General features: G+C 40.1%; 1 protein-coding gene across 3 annotated transcripts in view; it reads right to left on the bottom strand.

Moving 5' to 3' along the window:
• MAP1A (microtubule associated protein 1A) overlaps positions 1-23,834 on the bottom strand; it is a 362,456-nt gene that overhangs the window by 113,307 nt on the left and 225,315 nt on the right. The window contains exon 1 of one of the 3 annotated variants that reach the window (XM_069766124.1): positions 12,513-12,733. The exons of 1 other annotated variant lie outside the window; for it this stretch is intronic. The gene's annotated coding sequence lies outside the window, so the exon portion shown is untranslated. Of the gene's footprint in view, positions 1-10,116; positions 10,189-12,512; positions 12,734-23,834 lie in introns of those variants that run through there. One more of the 3 variants, XM_069766125.1, reaches the window with a different exon arrangement.

Below are 23,834 nucleotides of genomic sequence, written 5' to 3'. Positions count from 1 at the left end.
CGAGACTGTGTGTGGTGATGTGTTGGGGGCGGGATTGTGTGTGGTGATTTGGTGGGGGGTGGGATTGTGTGTGGTAATGAGGTGGGGGGCGGGATTGTGTGTGGTAATGTGGTGGGAGGCGGAGCTACTGTGCTGGGGCGGATTAGCGAGTAATCACGATGCCTCTTATATTTATAAATTATTTTGACAATTTTGGTGTGAGATGCTAATTGAACCAGTATAAGTGTTTGTGCAAATCTACAGTGGATATAAAAAGTCTACACACTCCTGTTAAAATGATAAGTGTTTGTCATGTAAAAAAAATTAAACCGAGAATAATAATTTCAGAACTTTTTTCCACCTTAATGTCATGTTATCCATAATCCATTGAGAATCAAACTGAAATTATTTTGAGGGGGGCAGGATAATAAAGCTAAATATGCAAATTGTCTCTTCAGAGAGGAAGAGGACTTGAACTCTAGTGCCACCTATTGGAAATATCAATCCTAAAAGTACTATCGACCCTTTAACGAGCCTTGCAATATGATTTAGGATAAAAGCCAAATGAGAATCCCAATTTGCAGACACGGTGTTTCAGGGTACTGCCCCTTGAAGGGGAAAGTATGAGATCTGATTTGGCTAGATGAGAGGCTACGATTGGCTTGTCACTCTCCAAAAGGAGAAACCTTACCCAATAAATCTAAAATAATATTGTTGCATTTGTGTGACCACTATCTCATAGTTTGGGATGTGGTTGAGTTCAGAATTAGCCAATCACATTTAAACTCATATTAAATAGTAGTCAGTACACAGCTCCCATTATTTACAGTGATTCAGATTAACCCCATATAAAGTCTAGCTTTTCTAGTAGGATTTTCCTGACATATTCTTAGTTGCATTGTACAGCAAAAGCCATGGTCCATAAACAGCATACAACACAGTGAAGGTATCTCATTGTTGAAAGTTATCAGTCAGGAGAAGGGTAGAAAAATGTTTTTCCAAGGAACTGGATATATAATGGAACACTGTGAAGACAATCATCAAGAAGCTTAAGTTTGGCACAACAGTGTCATTACCTAGAACTGGCCATCGATCAAAAATTGATCAAAAGACAGTTGGTTCAAGAGGGTGCCAAAAGGCCTACAGCAACATCACTGGAGCTGCAGGAATTTCTGGTTGTGTACTGTATGTGACAACAATCTTCTGTATTCTTCATATGTGTGGCCTGTGGGGTACCGTGGCAAGCTGGAAGTCTTTTCTTGCAAAGAAAAACACTGAAGTCAGGCTAAGGATTGCCAAAGCCTACATTAAGTACGTAAAAAACAGGCTATGGTCTGATGAGATGAAGATTGTCCTTTTTGTACATATTTCTAAAAGGTATGTTTGGAACAAAGCCAACACTGCGCATCACTAAAATAACACCATACCCACAGTGATGCATGGTAGACACTTAGAGGCTGTCTACTAGCAGCTGGAACTGAGGTTTTAGTCAAGGCGGAAGGGAATTATGAACATACATGAATATAAGTCAATTTTGCATTAAAACCTTCAGGAATTTGCTAAAAAAACTGAAGCTAAGTAATTTTACCTTTCAGCATGACAACGACCCTAAGCATATCTCCAAGTCAAGAAAAGAATGGTATTGCCAGAAGAAGATCAAAGTTTTGGAATGGCCCAGGCAGAGCCCAAACCTGAATCTAATTGAAAATCTATGAGTTAACCATGATAAGGGCACTGTACACTGTAGATGTCCTTGTAATCTGACAGATTTGGAACTCTAATTCAAGGAAGTGTGAGCAAAGACTGACATTTCTAGATGTGCCATGCTTAGTTTAAGGCCAGGGTCACACTTGTGAGCATGACGCGAGAAACTCGCATGAGTCTCTCGCATCAATATCCGGCACTGCCATCGGCATACAAATACATGCAGCCACACGCTCCGGTCCGAGTGCTGGCGGCAGTGCCGGGTTTTGATGCGAGAGACTCGTGTGAGTGTCTCGCATCACACTCGCAAGTGTGACCCCGGTCTAAGGGTGTAAATATTTATTCAACCACATTACAGTAATTTAGTTCCTTCTTTCCTTTTTCTACCAGAAAATAATTGTTTTTTAATGGATATGTACAGATTATAGGTGAAATTTAAGGTGGAAAAATTCTGAAATTAATCTTCTAGGCTTGATTTATTTTTATTTGACGAAAATCTGGTACTGTAGCAGGTGTGCAGGCGTTTTTTTAAAGGCTACACAATGCTTACTGTAACATTGTCAAAATTGGCATTCAGTCTGTCTTGATACGGACTAGCAGAATCCACAGCAAAGAGGATACAATATTTGTAAGCAGGAAAATTATGTTTTTCTTTATGTAAACAAATGTTCTTTTCTTTCCACATTTATTGGCAGACGTTCACACTGAGACAAAGGCGAATGCTCATTAAACTCGCATAAACAAAACAAAAAGAGTGATCATGGCAATTGTTACATTCTTGCTAATACATAAAGATCGTGTCCACAAACTACATTTTTTTACAGACACCTTTGAAAAACAATCATTCAGATACAAGTGCTAAGCCTTTATGGTTATGTTCTTTGGGCCATAAGCAATCTTTTGCGCCTTTGAAATACAGATGGCTAGGAATTGGTTTGTGGGGTCTTGAAGATATTCTCATGTATCTTATACATATGTCTATGTTATTATTCCAACTTACCAATTCTACGTGATTGCTTGATTTTGCTTTTTGTGTCTGACAACCAAATGTAAACTTTCATTACACCAATATCGTCAATCACCAAATTACTAAAGCTAGAAAAGCATATAAAGGTAAACACCTAAGAGAACAAGGCTATCTTTAGAATGGCTAAAAAATCTTTAATGAGCTACAATGAAAGTTATTTTCAAAAAGATCATAAAAAAACACATAAAAACAGGGTAATACAGATACATAAAAGAGGTGGGTAATCCTGGATAGAAATACGCTGAATGAATAATAACAATAAAATATGCTGTCAGAAGTAAATGGTATAATAGAAGGTAGAATGTAACAATGTATAGTAGACAATTAGTAATAACAGTCTGTTAATTAATAAAATAACAATATAATAAACTGTATAAGAAATCAAATATCTAAAATAACAGTCAATATTATGTGAATACATTAGATATTTTAAGCCTTAATAGTATACTAAATAATACAAGAAGGTTACATTTAGGTTTAATAAATAGAATAAATAGGTCATGTAATACATGGAAGATAGCAATGAACATTCTAAGAGAGCATATAAACCACAGAGACAGTGTCAAGGCAGCATTACCTACAGTGTAGAGATCCAGGAACCCACAACACCCAACGCGCGTTTCGCACTGAAATGCTTTACCTGTTTTTTTTATGATCTTTTTGAAAATAACTATTAATGTATGTCAATAAAGATTTTTTAGTTGTTCTAAAGAAAGCTTTGTTCTTTCGGGTACTTATTAAATATAAACTTTTACGAAAATTCCGGATAAAGAAAAAGATTACAACAAGTAATGTATGTCTATGACCCAGACTATGGATATGAACACATTAAGCAGCATCCACTATAATAATCAAACCAATAATAATTGCCATCACAAAAATCTGCACAAGATTCTCCCGCTGCAGAGAAATCATTGGTATAATTTCTTTAATGGCAAAAATATTTTGTGGACTATCCAGGATTTATCCTTCTGGGCCACTGCTCAGGGTTGTGATGTCTTTGTTAGCCTATGAATATGATGGTCATAAAAGCAAAATGACTTAAGACAGTATTACTTTTAGAGTGTTTGGGTCTATTATTTTGTATTGTATTGTAGTCATATGTGAGAACTATAGTTTAGGTATGGTAATTTATTAGGGCACTAAATAACAGTTCCAAGAAACATAATGATCCAGTTTACCCTTTGCAGAATGAATCCAATCAGTGGGGAAGCCTGGAATGCACGCCACTGCATGGTGTGTTAGATAGATATGTCCAAGGAAAAAAAGGATCCAGTTTCCAGTATATATAATCCATAAAATAAGTGAAAAAATAAACATACTTTGCAAAAGGATGAAGTGAATATCCTCTGTAAAAAAAACAACGCGTTTCGAATGCTACAACGTTCTTAGCGCTCGTACTAATGCTGGGTTATATATGATGACTACGACTAACCTTGTAGTTGGGAACCAGCATTTCTAGAAACACTCACGCCACAATTATTGGTCTGTCTAAAAGCAGCATCTGCTTGGTGGTAATAAGCCATACACAGAGAAAAACTCGAAAGGCGTCATTTTTAAATCCAGTCTCGAGTAGAGCTTTGCAACATATAAATAAATAAATATTTCAGTATTTGTCCTCTTATTGCAGTTACTTACTTGACTGTCTATCCTATAACTTCCTAAAAATTATGGTTAAATCTCTACTTTTGATAGACTTTAAAAATTATTCAGTTTGCTTACAGCCATAAGTGAAGTCTTTAGTCTGCTACAGAAACACTCTAAGTGCATTCTATACTAAATGTAAGCCTAAGGGAATAGCGCATAATGCAAGCATTCATAAAACACCAAAGAATCCCAAAGAGCCCCTTAGGCCCTGCACTAGGCAGAATACAATGTCTAAGGATTGGAGCGTTCCTTTAATCTCATTGAATAGATTTGGACTGGGGCAAAAGTTACAAATATTTGAACTATTCTGGTGTAGATTGGCTTATTAATTTTTTGCCTGAAGTTTGGAGTGGGCAGATGATGGGATAAGGGCATATTTGATTTAAATGGAAACAAGTACTGTACTTGTAACATTACAGTAAATATATTAATAATATATTTTACAAATTGCAATCCTGTATTTTGTATTTGAATTAGTTAGTGTGCAATATTTTCACCCCATACTTCTTATACAATAAGAGCAAGTACCATTCAATACATTACACAAATATTTTACTTTATTCACAGACAAATACAATACAGACAATAATAAAATAGGCACATACAGCGATAGAAAAGGAATGGACAAGGTTATCACCACTAGGGTTGAGCGAAACGGGTCGGCCATTTTCAGAAGTCGCCGACTTTTGGCAAGGTCGGGTTTCATGAAACCCGACCCGACCCTGTGTGGGGTCGGCCATGAGGTCGGCGATCTTCTGAATCTGGTATCGGAATTCCGATACCGAGTTCCGATATGTTTGCAATATCGGAAATCGGTATCGGAATCCATATTTAAGTGTAAAAGAAAGAATTAAAATAAAAAATATTGCTATACTCACCCTCTGATGCACCCTGGTACTAACCGGCAGTCTTCCTTCCTTAGAATCAGCGCTTGAAGGACCTTCGGTGACGTCGCGGCTTGTGATTGGTCGCGCGACGGCCCATGTGACCGCTCACGCGACCAATCACAAGCCGCGACGTCACCGAAGGTCCTTCAAGCGCTGATTCTTAGGAAGGAAGGCTGCCGGAAAGAAGCAGGGCGCATCCGAGGGTGAGTATATTCTTATTAGGTATATACTCACCCTCGGACGCGCCCTGCTTCTTTCCGGCAGCCTTCCTTCCTAAGAATCAGCGCTTGAAGGACCTTCGGTGACGTCGCGGCTTGTGATTGGTTGCGTGAGCGGTCACATGGGCCATCGCACGACCAATCACAAGCCGCGACGTCACCGAAGGTCCTTCAAGCGCTGATTCTAAGGAAGGAAGACTGCGGTTAGTACCAGGGCGCGTCAGAGGGTAAGTATAGCAATATTTTTTATTTTTATTCTTTCTTTTACACTTAAATATGGATCCCAGGGCCTGAAGGAGAGTTTCCTCTCCTTCAGACCCTGGGAACCATAGTAACCCATTGCAATGCATTGGGTTTCGGGTTTCGGCCGACCCCGACCTCGACTTTTTTATAGGATCGGCCGATTTCACTCGACCCGACTTTTGAGAAAGTCGGGTTTCGTGAAACCCGACCCGATCCTATAAAAGTAAAGGTCGCTCAACCCTAATCACCACACATGATGTAACAGTTAATGTGGACCAAGTAGAATAAGCATAAAAATCAAGGAACAAAGTGCAAAGTGTATCTAGAGATCTAAAGGACCTATCACATACACATTAGAGACTTACAATAATTCCTAGTCGTATAAAAATACAAGGGAGAATGTAAAAGTAACTGAACAGCCCTGAAAGTAACTCCTCCGGTGAGAGGGATACCTGACCACAGACTGGTGCATACCCACCACAACACGTGCTTCGCCCATGCTTCCTTTTGGGGCCTAGATTTTCTCCCAGAATAAGAAATGTGAGTTACCCTAAAAAATATTCTTTTATGGTTATTAACTTGGACTAATGTTACTGGGCCATGAAAAGGTTAGCACTTGATGTACTGAGGCTTTTTTGCTTGTACAAGCGGATACCTCACAGTGTAGTCTGAGTTTTATATCTCTACACACAATGCATCATTCTATAATTGCTATACAAAAAAACTTTATAGTAGATTAAGAATAACATCTGATTTTTTTGTGTGAACTACAGTAAAGACGAATATTGGCAGCATGTTACAGCATTGCAAAGCCATACGTACAATGTAGTGGAAAAAGCTTGACGTAAGGGGTACACGTGACTCATGACCGCCTTTACTGACATAAATGCCTAACCTTAATTACTTACTGCATCGGATCTCTCGTAAACTGCCTTATCGTAAGATCCCCTCCTGAATAACGACATTACACCAGATTTGGATTAAATGGCCACAGCAGCCTTTTATTAAACATAAATACAACATGTAAACAATATCCCCCCCAAAGGGAGTGGTGGTCCTCGAAGCCTCAAAAATAACCTTGCAGAAATTCAAATTGTGTACCTTGGCCTCCAGGCTTAGTCTTTCCTCCAGCCGCTAAGCATCAGCTCGGAGGCAGATAATGCCCAACCCGGCCAAACTAACCGATTACCAAATCCTTTAATCAGCCCCTCCACGGGCTGATCTACCACATCCACTCGCAATCCACTTCGGGGGAGTCCAGGACCACTAGAGGTCCCCCCCCTAGAATCCGCCATTCCCCTCTTTATACCAACTTAGAGGACCTCCCTCCCCCGCCTAACTGCTATGACAAAAATTTCTCCTTTCCCTTAAACAAAAACATAACCTTAAAATAAACGCGATTAAACAACATCAAAACAAGAAAAAGGGAGGGTGGGTATTTGGGGATTTCAGCCACCGCCGGACCAGCAGGTGAGCGTGGCAGTTGCTGAGGTGAAATTGTCTGTTTCTTATCCAAATCACCCCTCAGTAAGCTCCCCCCGCTTGCTCCTCCCTGCCTCATCCAAACCCTGCACCCCCCTCTGTCCAAGTTCAAAAGTACACAGCCCAAGCAAACTATTTAACCCCGACTTGCCCTTGCCAACCGTGAGGATCTGCCATTCCCCGTGACCCCGTCATGCTGACCTCCCTTGAGGGCCAGGGGCCCAGTACGGCCTTTCCTTTCTCATGAGGGAACAGAGATTTCATAGGTAGCCATTACAACCAGGCCCTAGTGCCATACAATATGACACCCAACTGCATGAGAAAGGAAAATATAATAATAACATATCACTCTCTGGCCACATTCACACATTCAGTATTTGGTGAATTTTTTACCTCAGTATTTGTAAGCCAAGACAAGGAGGGGGTGATAAATACAGAAGTGGTGACGTGTTTCTATTATACTTTTCCTCCGATTGATCCACTCCTGGTTTTGGCTTACAAATACTGAGGTAAAAAACTCACCAAATACTGAACATGTGAACGTGGCCGTATATATTGGGTCATGTACAGCTATTTTGCTCAGTACGTCATCATTAGACATGAGAAGTCATTGGTTAGGTAGAGGGCCCAGTTATGACGTCTGCACCAGAGGATTTACCTTTAAGAGAAACAAATCATGATCTATACATTGTTTCAATATATCACCGGAATCTGCCACTTATGTAAGCACCAGAACTTTTCTTGGTGAGTAAAGTAATATATTAATAGCAAGGTCCTGAGATTTGCACCTTACACAGTAAGTACTGATGTTGCTACTGTTGTATTTGGAAGGACACATGGTTCAATTTCCTGTTTCCTGCAAGCCAAGCAAACTAGGTTATTTGCTACTAGAATAAGCACTTGCTATGTCAAAACGGAGGAAACAGATATCTTATTAAAGAGAAAATGGCTTGCTCTGCAGCAGACGGCTCGTAGGAATCAGCTGCAGCCTTTGCCGCAGTGTGAGTGCGTGTGTATGTGTGTCACGACCGGCCCCTCCCAAGCCAACAATATCTCTCAGTGATGAATGAGGTCCATACAACTACCCTATCAGACATCCAATGTCAATTCTTTCTCAGAATCTGGTCTGTGGTCATTCCATTCTAGTTACTGACACTGAAGCTCCTTTCTTCCCTCCCCCACCTCCTCCTCTATACAAGGAGCTTTGCTGATGCATCCTCCACTGTGTGCTGCAAATCTACATTTCACTGGATGAACCTCTCCCTGTTCGTACTATATTCTGCAAGTACGTAATAATGCACGTATGAAAAAGGGTCTTGTAATATGACTCTGTGTACCTTCTTTGGGAACAGCGATTCAGAGGACCAGATTTATGGAAGCTACAATAGGAAATGCATAAATGGATTCACAAAAAGGCCAAAGTAGCACATATCAGAATATCAGATACATATGGGACGGTCGGAGGAATAAATCGACATACTGACAGATATAAATGAGATGTGAATGCTAGAAATATATAGGCAGAAATACGGATAGATAGATAGATAGATAGATAGATAGATAGATAGATAGACAGTCAGACAGACAGACAGACAGATAGATAGATAGATAGATAGATAGATAGATAGATAGATAGATAGATGTTAAATAGATAATAAATAGATGATAGATAAATACATAGATACATAAATGATAGATAGATGATAAATAGATGATAGATAGATAATAGATAGATAAATATATAGAAAGATAATAGAAATATAGATAATAGATAGATAATAGATAGATAGATGGATAGATGATAAATAGATGATAGATAGATAGATAGATAGATAGATAGATAGATAGATAGATAGATAGATAGATAGATAGATAATAGATAGATGATAGATAGATAGATGACAGATAGATAGATAGATAGATAGATAGATAGATAGATAGATAGATAGATAGATAAATAGATAGATAATAGATAGATGATACATAGATAGATGATAGATAGATCTATAGATAGATAGATGATATATAGATAATAGATAGATGATAGATAGATGGATAGATAGATGATATATAGATAATAGATAGATCATAGATAGATAGATAGATAGATAGATAGATAGATAGATAGATGATAGATAGATGATAGCTAGATAGATAAATAAATAATAGATAGATAGATCTATAGATAGATGATAAATAGATAATAGATAGATAGATAGATAGATAGATAGATGATATATAGATAATAGATAGATGACAGATAGATAGATGATAGATAATAGATAGATGATAGATAGATAAATAAATAATAGATGATAGATAGATAATAGATAGATAGATGATAGCTAGATACAGACAGAAAGATATGAGACATTTAAATAATAGATAAATTACACATGCTAAACCTCAGCTTTTGCTATCTATCTACAGTATCTAACTATCTGTATCTATTTCATACATATGGTATATATATATATATATATATATATATCTTATATCTATGAAAAAACTATCACTAATCTAGCTCACTTATACCATGTATCTGTCAGTCTATCTATTAATCATCTAACAAATATTAGAAATGTTCCTTGTACTACAAATCACATACAGAAAAGTCACATATATTCAATAACCCCAAATATATTACATAACTTCAAGAACAAAGCTCATAAAAATAAACTGGTAAAATAAAATAAGCAAAATTGACTTTTATAAATGATGGTTTACATAGACTAAATATTTTTCATAGAGTAAAACAGTAATTTAACAAAGAATGCATTCAGGCAATAATTGGATTGAACACTGCTGCCAAATTACAACTCCGACATGATTTAATGACCATTTATCAAGTTGTTTACACTTGTACATTATTTCTAGAAAGAGGAACTATAACCACAAAGAAGATTGCCTGAATAAACAGATGAAATACCCCATCTGAGGTAGGTGTAGGCCTTCGGATTTGGATCTGGAAGCCATTTTGAAAATGTAGTGTTGTAAAGGCCTAATACAAAAAAAATATGTATATCGATTATCTATCTATCTACAGTATCTATCTATCTATCTATCTATCTATCTATCTATCTATTATCTATCAATCTAGATATATACACAAAAGAAAGAACGTAGATACAGCACAAGCAGAACTAGAAGAGTGCCATGCCTACCAGGCAAAAAACAATCCCCCAAAAACATTAAAAAAAAAAACTGGAGACAGCACACCAATGCAAAACATAGAAATAAAGTAGATTTTTAATAGCCCATAATGGCGATGTTTTGGTACATACATGGAGAAAGGTCCACATGTGAACCGAAACATCCCCATTAGGGGCTGTTAAAAATCCACTTTATTTCTAATTGTTTGGTTTGGTGTGCTCCTCCATTTTTCAAGTGATATACACACATTTTTTTTTAAATAAACAGCTTAGTGACAAATAAACATATTAGCAGGTGATAAATATGAGGTTAAAAAACTTGTTTGGTTAGACACTGTATATATAGATAGACATGGACAGGCTGATTTTATATATATATATGTATATATATATATATATATATATATATATATATATAGAGTATATGGATTTGCCCACACATGTATAGGGACAAATATAAATTTAGATACACATAGACAGACAGACTGACAGATACACACACACATATATTTGTATGCAGATAGATATATAGACAGACATAGATGCATAGTGGTTTAAGCATGTATATACAGTTAAATATAGACATAGACATGTACAAGTATGTATATATTTATATATGTATATATACATACACACATATATACTCACACACACAAATATATATATACATACACTCACACACACATATATAGATATACACACACATATATATACTTTACATATCTATATATATATAGACATACACACACACACATATATACATATATATACACCTATACACTCATATATACACACTCACACACACATATATATATATATATATATATATATATACTTTACACATCTATATATAGACATACACACACATATATATACATATTTATATATATACACACACACGTATACACTCATATAAACATATATATACATACACACATATAAACATATATATACAGAGAGAGCATTTCAAATAAGAGCTAGCAGGCTGAAGATGCTGAGTGGAGCAGCAGTGTACAGTACTGGCAGGTTACACAGGTTACATGCATACATAGCCTACACTGTAATACTGTAATGACCACAGGTAAGAGAGAGTTAAAACACAACAATAAATGATACTGAACGTTATAGCATCCTATAGTTACAGTAGGGCCAGTCCGGGAAGGCTTCAGGAACCCAGAGGAAACAGTCGCCATGGAGACAAACTCTTCTTGGCAATGGTATCTGAGTTCCTTATGTTGCTGTATGGCGAAGGCCTCGGAGACAGCATGACATGACATGGAATTTTCTAGACCAGGCCTGACAGGCCTTTTATGACAAATCTATACAAATGGGCCACAAAACTCATCAATATCAAGTGTCACACAGAACGCCATAATAAGATGCGTAAAGCTGAAAATCTGTCCACCACTATTCAGTAAATTGTGGCATATTTTATAAGGGTGACATCCAGGTAGAAAATATCCATGGCCTTGGGAGAAATAATAAACCAGATGCCCTCAGTATCTTGGCACACACCCTGGTTACTTTTTCCAAGGAGCGATGGCCACCACGTCTCAGATTCCAGCCCATTTGGGACAGGAGTGGCCAGGGAGGAGTAATATAAACTATTAAAGTATTTTCTGGACCCAACGCCCTTGTGCCTGGCTGTCCTCTAATCTGGAGTAGAATGAGGAGAGTCGCCATGTAGTCGGTACCTCCATCCATCCATCATCATCACAAGTCCTGATCACAAGTGTCAGCATCAGTTGCAGGATCCCAGGGCAAGGATCAGATCTCCAGCTCCCACCATAATACTGGAAGAAGCAGGGAAGAGATTTGTGGCTGGTGTCAGGGAAATGAGACGTGAGCCCGCTCCTTCCTTCTAAGGCTGGATTGTATGGAATTTCCATCCTACTTTCCAGCTGGATGAAAACAGCCAGACATAACATTCGCATGAGCAGGAGAGAGCTTCAATTAATCTGTTTTTAGCGCAAGGCTTCTTAAATGCAGACGGCAGCTAATCTCAGATTACAACTACATTAACACTCTAATTCTACAGAGAGGCAGCATGAAAGGCGTAAAGGTCCAGGTTATTGTGACATTAAGTTCTTCAGCTATGAGATACAATTACAAGATACAAGTCATCCATCTAACAGTACAATCGTACAGTGGGAAGAGCCATTTTACAACATACCATTCTGTACCAGGAGTCCAGAGTAGTGTCAGTCACTGCCGGAGGTGCCAGGGAAGCTGAAGATTACACAAAGCGTCTTTAGATTGGGAGTTTAAAAAAAAAATAAGTAAAATAGTGAAAACAGGGAGAGATGTGCAGTGGTACAATGGTAGAGAAGAGCCAGCACAAGGCAGCTGCTCTCTGAAAGCAAACCAGGGAGGAGCCCTGCCTCTCTGACACCCACTCCACAATGCACCAGGCAGACTTAACCCATAATCCGCCACATCTCACACATCTGATCACCCCCTAGATCACACTCACCTTTAATATTTCATGGCTACACTCTTAGATCGCTCCTAGACCAGATGCATAATAAAGAAAAGAATATAAAAAATGTTTAATATTTACTTTGACCCGGACCGTATGGTCAAGTCTAGAAAACTTCAGAATCTTCCCTAATACTAAACCAATAAACGGGAATTGACGCTAAACCTAAAGCGTTGAAAGTAATTTGGTTAAACGCAATTTATTATTTTCTGTTTTCGGCTGGGGCTTAGGCTGATTGTGTAATTGCTGACAAGCAGTACAGAAAATTGCCTGCCATTGTGACCACTAATTTATCTATATTTCCATTCACCGAATGCCAAAATATGATGAATAATCATTTGTCCTGTAAAAAAAAAATCAATCTAATGCTATGCACACATTATGTTTTACCCTACGTTACAGACTTTGTCAGGGGCTTCCGTAAGAAACCACAAAAAATGAGATTTGGACAGAACTCAGACAGAATCATTCACTATAGTGAGGCAGAAATGCTTTGTACTCCGCCTGACCTCCATTCCAGGAGTATTCGAATTTGTTATGCTGTCACAAAATGTAGTAGACTGCACTTTTGTGTATGACTAAAAAGACGAACAGAGCGCTAGGCGGAGTACAAAGTGAGAGTGAATACGGCCAAACAAAGTACGCTGCTAAGCAGCTCTTGAAAATAACATGAGCCTCACAAACACCAATGGGGTGGTGTGCTAAATGAAGGGAGTAAGATGGAACAAAGCGGGAACAGTAGTAGTAATAGACGACTTATGGCTTAATACAGTGAGTAGCTCCACCACGCTTTACGTGCAAATCCCATTGTTTAGGGCTCCATATAGAAGCTCCTGACACAGGCTCAATAGTTGGGTAAAACACAATGTGACCATAGCCTGGGATATTACAGTTACGTCAAATTCATATTACTATTCATCGTACATATATAGAAACGGTTTGGAGTCGAACAGCCAGACGCAGCAACAACTTTGATGTTTAATTAAATTCAATGTCATTCCACAGTCCAAATAGTTGTGAATTATTGCAAAAGTCATATACTACTCTGTTTGGGACAGATGTCATGTATATAGGGATAACATTAACCTTGACCCCCATCCCCTTGGCTCAAAAAAACAAACAAAACAGATTTCACTTGTCATTTTTCTATTCAAAGTTTGATACTTAAAGCAATATTATTACTGGCTGATATGGACCCTGCTGCTACTTTTAACAAGCAATGATTACAAAGGCCTACAGACTGTCAAAACTTTGTTATCGGGTGTTCCGTAACCAGGGGCTCCTTCCCTGTTCCTAATGCTAGGGGGTGCCCTAGCTCACCTTGTTCCCGGGTTACTTCTGAAAGTGAAGATGCAGTGGCCACGTACCTTGCCTTAGCTCCTCAATCCACTCCAGTCTGTGGCATTCCCCCAGCGAGGGGAGAGGGGAGTAGTAGTGCACTGTAGTACACAAACCAGACTAACAAGGTAATACGAACAGGGATAATGGAAAATACCAAACATACAAATATACACCCACATATAACAGAGGTATGCAACAGGGAGTGGAGGATGGGGTAAAACCAAAGTAGCAGAAGAAAGGGTATTATCACACTCACAAAACCAAGCAACTCTCACAGATAAATCCACCAACAGACTACTCAAATAACCAAATAACTTAGCCATGCAGCATAAGGCTAAGTTCACATTAACGCTTGGAGGCTTTGTGGAGGACTGCGTAAGTCCTCCGTTAAGCTCCGCCTACTTCTGCATACTTCTGCTTGCGTCCCGCGTACCTATCTTTAGCATTGGGTATGCAGGACATGCGGATGTATGCAGATGTATGTGGATGCATTGTTTTGATGCGCCCGCCGTCCGTACAGGAATGCAGAAGTATGTGGAAGTAGGTGGAGCTTAACGGAGGAAATAAACCACCCTCCGCAAAGCCCCCGAATGCTAATGTGAACCTGGCCTAAGCTAGTTCTGACCATGTGTGTTAGTCAGGACCCAGATTATATAGAAGACTAGCGGAAGAGCCCGGCGTTGCCTGGGCATAGTAAATATCTGTGGTTAGTTATAGCACCTCACTTCTCTTGTTTTCCCATCATGCCTGTCATTTTCCCCCTCACATCTCTCATTTTCTCCCTCACACCTCCCATTTCCCCCTCACTTCTCTTATTTTCCCCCTCACTCCTCTTATTTTCCCCCTCACTCCTCTTATTCCCCCTCACTCCTCTCATTCCCCCCTAACACTTGTCATTTCGACCTCACATCTGTCATTTTCCGATCACTCCACTATTTTCCCTCACTCCTCTCATTTTGCACTCACACCTTTTCATTTTCACCTCACACCTCTCATTTTCCCCTCAGTATATACATGTTTGTCATCTCCCTTATATATAGTATACACCTGTATGTCATCTCCTGTATATAGTATATACCTGTATGTCATCTCCCCTGTATATAGTATATACCTGTATGTTATCTTTCCTGTAAATAGTATATACCTGTGTTTCGGGGTACTGCCCCTCGTCAGTGCAGTGAAGTTCTATCTAGTCCTCTTCCGCACTGAAGAGACAATCTGCATATTTTCCAGAAGAGCATTGCGGCTTTAAGTCTCCTCACCTCGACATGCTTATCATGTCACTCTCCGCAAGGAGAAACGATACTTCTTGGATCCCGGTCAGACGCCTCTCAATCAGCCAAACCAGATCTCCACTTTGCACTGACGAGGGGCAGTACCCCAAAACACAGTGTCTGCAAATTGAGATTCTGGTTTGGCTATCATCCTAAGTCATGTGACAAGGCTCGTTAAAGAGTCGACTTTGACTGTTAGGATTGCTACTTCCAATAGGTGGCACTAGAGTTTTAGTCCTCTTCCTCTCTGAAGAGACAATTTGCATATTTCCCAGAGGAGCATTGCGGCTTTAAGACTCCTCACCTCGACATGCTTATCATGTAACTCTCCGCAAGGAGAAACAATACTTCTTGGATCCCGGTCAGACGCCTCTCAATCAGCCAAACCAGATCTCCACTTTGCACTGACAAGGGGCAGTACCCCGAAACACAGTGTCTGCAAATTGAGATTCTGGTTTGGCTATTATCCTAAGTCATGTGACAAGGCTCGTTAAAGAGTCGACATTGACTGTTAGGATTGCTACTTCCAATAGGTGGCACTAGAGTTTTAGTCCTCTTCCTCTCTGAAGAGACAATTTGCATACCTCAGTATTTATAAGCTAAATTGGCAGCCTGATAAATCCCCAGCCAACAGGAAGCCCTCCCCCTGGCAGTATATATTAGCTCACACATACACATAATAGACAGGTCATGTGACTGACAGCTGCCATATTTCCTATATGGTGCATTTGTTGCTCTTGTAGTTTGTCTGCTTATTAATCAGATTTTTATTTTTGAAGGATAATACCAGACTTGTGTGTGTATTAGGGCGAGTTTCATGTGTCAAGTTGTGTGTGTTGAGTTGCGTGTGGCGACATGCATATAGCGACTTTTGTGAGATGAGTTTTGTGTGGCGACATGCGTGTAGCAACTTTTTGTGAGTCGAGTTGCATGTGACAGGTTACTATAGCAAGTTGTGTACAGCAAGTTTTGCGCATGGCGAGTTTTGCGCGTGGCGAGTTTTATGTGTGGTGCGTTTTGAGTATGTGCAAGTTTTGTGAGGCAACTTTTGCATGTGTGGCAATTTTTCCACGTTTGCAAGTTTTGCGTGTGGTGAGTTTTCCATAAGGTGAGTTTTGCACGTGTGGCTAGTTTTGCGTGAGCCTAGTTTTGCATGTGGCGAATTTTGCGTGTGGCGAGTTTTGAGCGGTGACTTTTGTGTTTCAACTTTTATGTGGCGAGGTTGGTGTATGTGTGGTGAAATGTGTGCTGAGGGTGGTATATGTGTTCAAGCACGTGGTAGTGTGTGGCGCATTTTGTGTGTGTGTTCATATCCCCGTGTGTGGTGAGTATCCCATGTCGGGGCCCCACCTTAGCAACTGTATGGTGTATACTCTTTGGTGCCATCGCTCTCATTCTCTAAGTCCCCCTTGTTCACATCTGGCAGCTGTCAATTTGCCTCCAACACTTTTCCTTTCACTTTTTCCCCATTATGTAGATAGGGCAAAATTGTTTGGTGAATTGGAAAGTGTGGGGTTAAAATTTCGCCTCACAACATAGCCTATGACGCTCTCGGGGTCCAGATGTGTGACTGTGCAAAATTTTGTTTCTGTAGCTGCCACGCCTCCAACACTTTTCCTTTCACTTTTTCCCCATTATGTAGATAGGGCAAAATTGTTTGGTGAATTGGAAAGTGTGGGGTTAAAATTTCGCCTCACAACATAGCCTATGACGCTCTCGGGGTCCAGACGTGTGACTGTACAAAATTTTGTGGCTGTAGCTGCGACGGTGCAGATGCAAATCCCGGACATACACACATACACACATACATACATACACACACACACATTCAGCTTTATATATTAGATGGGAGTGGCTAACAGTGCACAGCTGACAGCCTTAGCTCCAAGAGCTCTCAACTGAGCAGATTAACCCCTGCACTGCCCAAAGAAATTAACACTGTTTAATAAGAAGGTGAAGTGCTTCTAATCAATGCAGGAGTAGGAGAAATCAGACGCTGCGGTCTTCTGGCTCCTCTCTGTCGCGGTAAACCCGTGACAGAGACTTAATATACTTTTCTAATTACTAACCTAAACAATTCATATAGTGGAAATGGAGGATTGGTTTGTGCCTGGGAGGCTCTGCACCCCTGCTCCCATTTTTTTTTGCTGGTGCTGCCTTGATTTATTTCATTTCCAAACTTTTTATTGAACATTTTAAAGTTTGTAATAAGGGAAGGAGGGGAGGAAAAGGGGATAGTGACAAAAAGTGAAAGAAGGGAACATGAAGGACCTGCAAGTCCTTAAATATGCACTAAAATAACAACTATGCGAATACATAGAAACAGTACAATATTATGCTCGGGGGAATAGTTCTATCCATCTGGACCATTTTCTGGAGTATTTTTCACATTTATTGTCAGTCAGGGCCAACTTATGTTCATAAGAGTTATGAGTGTGAATCTTATCCACAATATCCTGGAACAAAGGGGGGTCTGATCTCTTCCAATAATAAATAATAGAATTTTTGGTAATAAAGAGGATGTGAATAATAATCGCGACCAGGGATGGTGAGATTGATTGGGTATCCAGAGACAGCAGAGCCAGTTGTGGTGATATGGAACGCACGCTCTGTCTGCAATAAACTTCCATTTATCCATGACCTCTTTATCAATAACAAACTCTCCTTCCTCGGCATCACTGAAACCTGGCTCACCCCTTCTGACACAGCCTCCCCTGCGGCACTTTCTTACGGTGGCTTCCACCTTTCTCACACACCCCGCCCCAGCAGCAAGCATGGCGGAGGAGTTGGTTTTCTCCTGTCAGATAACTGCTCCTTCACCCCAATCCCACTGCCACCCTCTGTTATCCTCCCTTCCTTTGAGGTGCACTCTGTGCGCATCTACTCCCCCTCCAACCTCCAACTGGCTGTCATCTACCGTCCCCCAGGGCCAGCCACCACCTTCTTCGACCACTTCACCACCTGGCTACTCCACTTCCTCGCCGCTGACATCCCCACTATCATCATGGGCGACTTCAACATCCCCATTGACACTTCCCTCTCAGCTGCCACTAAACTTCTATCTCTCACTTCCTCCTTTGGCCTCACTCAATGGTCTTCTACAGCCACCCACAAAGATGGTCACACACTGGACCTCATTCTCACCCGCCTCTGCTCCCTATCTAACCTCTCAAACTCACCTCTTCCTCTTTCTGACCACAACCTACTTACATTCTCTTCCCTTTCCACTCCTTGTCTACAACCCCCACCCCACAAACTCTCACACCCTCGCAGAAATCTTAAACACCTTGATCTTCACTCACTCTCTGAATCCCTCCTCCCTCTCACAGACATAAGCTCCCTACACAATGCGGATGATGCTGCCACTCTATATAACACCACAATAGCTGCAGCTTTGGAATCTCTTGCCCCTCTCACACATACCAAAGCTCGCAAAATCAACAGACAACCCTGGCACACCAGCATGACAAAAGAACTGAGGCGAGCTTCCAGAGCTGCTGAGCGCAGATGGAAAAGATCCCACTCCATCGAGCACTTCATCGCATTCAAACAGTCCCTCACTGCTTTCAAAACCATGCTCGCCACAGCAAAACAAACCTACTTCTCATCTCTCATATCCTCCCTGTCTCACAACCCCAAACAGTTATTCAACACCTTCAACTCTCTCCTCCGTCCCCCAGCACCTCCTCCCTCCCCACTCATCTCAGCTGAAGACTTCGCCTCATTTTTCAAGCAGAAAATTGAGAACATCAGAGACAATTTTAGTAAACAACCCCCAGAACCCTTCCTCCCAACTACCCAGCCCTCCACCTCCAAAACCAACTTCTCCACCATTACAGAAGACGGACTCTCCACTCTACTCTCAAGATCGCATCTCACCACCTGTGCACTTGACCCACTCCCATCCCACTTCATCCCAAACCTCACCACAGTCTTCATCCCAACCCTAACCCATCTCTTTAACCTATCACTAACAACTGGCATTTTCCCCTCAAGCTTTAAACATGCCACAATCACACCTATCCTCAAAAAGCCCTCTCTTGACCCATCCTCTGTATCTAGCTATCGCCCTATATCACTTCTCCCCTTTGCCTCAAAACTACTGGAACAACATGTCCATATTGAACTGTCCTCCCATCTATCTTCCTGCTCCTTCTTCGACCGCTTTCAATCAGGCTTCCGGTCACACCACTCCACTGAAACTGCCCTAACTAAGGTCACCAATGACCTATTAACCGCCAAGAGCAAGCGACACTACTCTGTCCTCCTCCTCCTGGACCTGTCCTCTGCCTTTGACACAGTGGACCATTCCCTGCTGCTGCAGACCCTCTCATCCCTTGGCATCACAGAATTGGCCCTATCCTGGATCTCATCATACCTAACTGACCGTACATTCAGCGTCTCCCACTCACACACCACCTCCTCACCTCGCCCCCTATCTGTCGGAGTCCCGCAAGGCTCAGTTCTAGGACCCCTGCTCTTCTCCATCTACACCTTTGGCCTGGGACAGCTCATAGAATCTCACGGCTTTCAGTATCATCTCTATGCTGACGACACACAGATCTACATCTCTGGACCAGATATCACCTCCCTACTAACCAGAATCCCTCAATGTCTGTCTGCTATTTCATCCTTCTTCTCCACTAGATTTCTAAAACTTAACATGGACAAAACAGAATTCATCATCTTTCCCCCATCTCACGCGATCTCCCCAACGAACCTATCCATTACAGTAAACGGCTGCCCACTCTCCCCAGTCCCACAAGCCCGCTGTCTTGGGGTAATCCTTGACACTGATCTCTCCTTTAAACCACATATCCAAACCCTTTCCACTTCCTGCCGCCTCCAACTCAAAAATATTTCACGGATCCGCACATTCCTAAACCAAGAATCTGCAAAAACCCTAGTCCATGCCCTCATCATCTCCCGCCTTGACTACTGTAACCTCCTGCTCTGTGGCCTCCCCTCTAACACTCTTGCACCCCTCCAATCTATTCTAAACTCTGCTGCCCGACTAATCCACCTGTCCCCCCGCTATTCCCCGGCCTCTCCCCTCTGTCAATCCCTGCACTGGCTCCCCATCACCCAGAGACTCCAGTACAAAAGCCTAACCATGACATATAAAGCCATCCACAACCTGTCTCCTCCATACATCTGTGACCTCGTCTCCCGGTACTTTCCTGCACGCAACCTCCGATCCTCACAAGATCTCCTTCTCTACTCCCCTATTATCTCCTCTTCCCACAATCGCATACAAGATTTCTCTCGTGCATCCCCCCTACTCTGGAATGCTCTACCACAACATATCAGACTCTCGCCTACCATCGAAACCTTCAAAAAGAACCTGAAGACCCACCTCTTCCGACAAGCCTACAACCTGCAGTAACCACCGATTGACCAAACCGCTGCACGGCCAGCTCTACCCTCACCTACTGTATCCTCACCCATCCCTTGTAGATTGTGAGCCCTCGCGGGCAGGGTCCTCTCTCCTCCTGTACCAGTTGTGACTTGTATTTTTCAAGATTATTGTACTTGTTTTATTATGTATACCCCTCCTCACATGTAAAGCGCCATGGAATAAATGGCGCTATAATAATAAATAATAATAATAATAATAATAATAGCGTGATATCTGTAGAGTGAATTTTATTAATTAAATTAGATATATTTGTCCATAAGGGTCTGATGTATGGGCATTGCCACAAAATATGGATTAAACTATCACGTAGACCACAACCCCTCCAGCAATCTGAGGAATGAGATTGATTAATTTTTGCCAGTCTGGCGGGGGTATAGTACCAGCGAGTCCAAATTTTATGGTGGGTCTCTTGGAGGGATATAGCAATAGAGGAGGCGAGGGATGTAGAGAATGCCACCTCCCAGTCTGTAGTGTTGGGATTTAAATGGAGTTCTGATTCCCACTTAATTATGTTTTGGGTTTTGATAAACTCCGAGCAATTGTTAATCCAATTATATATGTATTTCACAATCCAAAAAATACAATGGTCAATATTATTGATCAGATTGGCGGCCGCCTCAGATATACGCGGGGCAATTTTCAGGAACTTGTTAATACTATCTTTTAACATCAAATATTGACAAAAAAGAGAGCAGGGAAAATCATACTTGTTTTTAAAGTGGTTAAATGGTTGGCATTTTGAGTCAATGAGAAGGTCTCTTAGTTTATTAATGCCTTTTGTTGCCCAAAAGGGATCAATATTATGTCCAAATAGAGAACATATGAGGGGTAAGGAGAGATTCTTCAAAGAGTCAAATTTACTAGTGCCTCTTTTTGGATAAACTAATTTCTTCCATGCCTCTAAAATTGGTTGCAGAATGGGATGGGGAGTTGTTTGCTGTTGGTTTTTTTAAGAAAAAGGGAGTCTAGGATTAATCCATTTATTGATTTATTTCTAGATAGATAGATTGAAAAGTTAGAATCATACAAGGTCAGATGGATATCAAAGAGATAAATATTATCAAGTACAAGTAGATTTATTGCTTGGCAATTCGTAGACATGTTGTCAGTAGTTTATTGAAAAAAAGAAAAATGTACATTTTACATAAAAATATACCTATAGAGAGAAAAATCTGAGAAACTGAACATTTTGCAGTGGTCTCTTAATTTTTGCCAGAGCTGTAGATAACAATTGGCTAAATAGGCAGAACGATTTTAATTAAAGAGAAGGACAGAGGAATAGGTGAACAGGCAGAAAGATATATAATGAATAGCCAGATAGACAGAAACAGATGAGATAAAGAGCTAGACAGACAGAGGAATAGACAGATACTGTAGATAGAGGCTATTAATAGGTAGCAAAATAGAAAGATTTGAGATAGATAGATAATAGATAATAAATAGCTAGACAGACATAAAGAGGTGTAATAGATTTCTAAACATAGAGATATATGGATTGTAGAAGCAGGAATATAATTACCGGTAATAGTCATGAAAAATAAGATGGGAAGATATGTTATTTATATTAATTTGTTAATTAAACAAAAATAGAGTCTTGCGTTAGCTTTCTGTGACACTGTTATGGGTCTCAGCTGTCCCTTGGGTGAGACTGAATTACACGGGACATGGTCCTCCCTGCACTGTTATTATAGCCCTAGGGCCCAGGGTATCACTTAGACAAGAGTTAATGACCTGGAAAAATCATTCTACAGTTGGTCCCTCACAGTAAATCAATGCATAAATTATTATCAGCGTAATGTAACATTTGATGAGACTGAGTCATCTGAAGAAGCTTTAGGTGAAATTAATGACAGCAATGTCTAAATCAGTTTGTCGTCCAGCCTTTGTCTTCCAGCAGCGTTCATTCTTCAGAAGTCATTAAGACTGTGAGGACCTATTGCCAGAACCTGCTGTTTACTTTAGATGCTGACCTACTTTTGTGATGGCCAACACCCAAGCCCTTACATCATAGACAGATTTTCCACTGGAAGTTTCCAAAAATTGGAAACCCTGTGCTTATGTGAAAAGAAATAAAATATGTGAAAAAAATATATAAAAAAGTATAGTGCCACTATAATATCACAGAAGCAAATCCCCTCTATCCTGCTGTCCATATATTGATTGATCTCAAATCTATCAGTCTTTCTATCTATCATCTATCTTTCTATCTATCTTTCTATCATCTATCTACCTATTTATCATCTATCAATCGATCGATCGATCGATCTATCTATCATGCATCTATCTAGCTATCAACTATCTGTCTGACTGTCTCTATCTATCTATCTATCTATCTATCTATCTATCTATCATGCATCTATCGAGCTATAATCTATCTGTCTGACTGTCTCTATCTATCTATCTATCTATCTATCATGCATCTATCTAGCTATAATCTATCTGTCTCTATCTAGACAGCAATAACTTAGACAATCAAGCAGTACAATTATCTCGCTCTATTCATAAATCCTATAATTTTTAAGAGAATCCTTGACAATTATTTTTGCAATTTGTGATGGCTAATGTCATCACACTGAGCCAATGTGAGTTATCAAATCCCTGCAGCGTCCCTGAACGATTTCTTTTTTTTTTTCTGACAGCACTGCTTGACTACAGGCTTGAATCCCTGGAAAGATATCCTTTCTGCTGCTTCATGTATGTAGCTGCAGGAGATAAACAATTGGGAATAGCAAGAACAATCAAACCTTATTTAATCAATAACTCTCTGAATAATTCATCTTAGTAAATTATTGATCAAAATGCACAACTAAGGGCTTCAAAATTCAAAACCACCAAAACATCTGTATAAATAGAGTAAAAAATATATAAAAGTGATTTCTTTAGCACACATGACCAGAGCAATAAGTACGGTATATAGTAATCAGACATTATATGACCTAACATCATATTTCCTGTTGTATTTTAACATTATCAGACAAGAAA

Source organism: Ranitomeya imitator, chromosome 4 (assembly GCF_032444005.1).
Source record: "Ranitomeya imitator isolate aRanImi1 chromosome 4, aRanImi1.pri, whole genome shotgun sequence".
NCBI classification, from domain to species: Eukaryota; Metazoa; Chordata; class Amphibia; order Anura; family Dendrobatidae; genus Ranitomeya; species Ranitomeya imitator.
This window is presented reverse-complemented; position numbering and strand designations above follow the sequence as displayed.